Source organism: Tuber melanosporum (assembly GCF_000151645.1).
Source record: "Tuber melanosporum whole genome shotgun sequence assembly, scaffold_11, strain Mel28".
Classification (NCBI taxonomy): domain Eukaryota; kingdom Fungi; phylum Ascomycota; class Pezizomycetes; order Pezizales; family Tuberaceae; genus Tuber; species Tuber melanosporum.
This window is the reverse complement of record NW_003298766.1, coordinates 194,847-195,203: the sequence shown is the minus strand read 5'-3', so window position 1 is coordinate 195,203 and position 357 is coordinate 194,847.

Below are 357 nucleotides of genomic sequence, written 5' to 3'. Positions count from 1 at the left end.
AGAATAGATAAGAATGTTGTCCAAATAACATATGACTCCCTGGTCCAGAAATTCCCAAAGGACCTCATTCATCAAGTCCTGAAATATAGCTGGAGTGTTGGCTACTCTGAAAAGTATTGTTTTATATTCGTAATGTCCATAATGAGATTGGAAGACCATTTTCCATTCATCTCCTTCCTTGATTCGGATAAGATTGTAATTATCCTTCAAATCAATTTTGGAAAAGATGCTAGCTCCTGTTATGCCATCACGTAATTCCGACATCAGTGATAGTGGATACTTATTTAGTATAGTTACCTTGTTTAGATTTCAGTAGTCTACTACCAGTTGTAGTTATCTATCTGCTTTTAGTGTAAA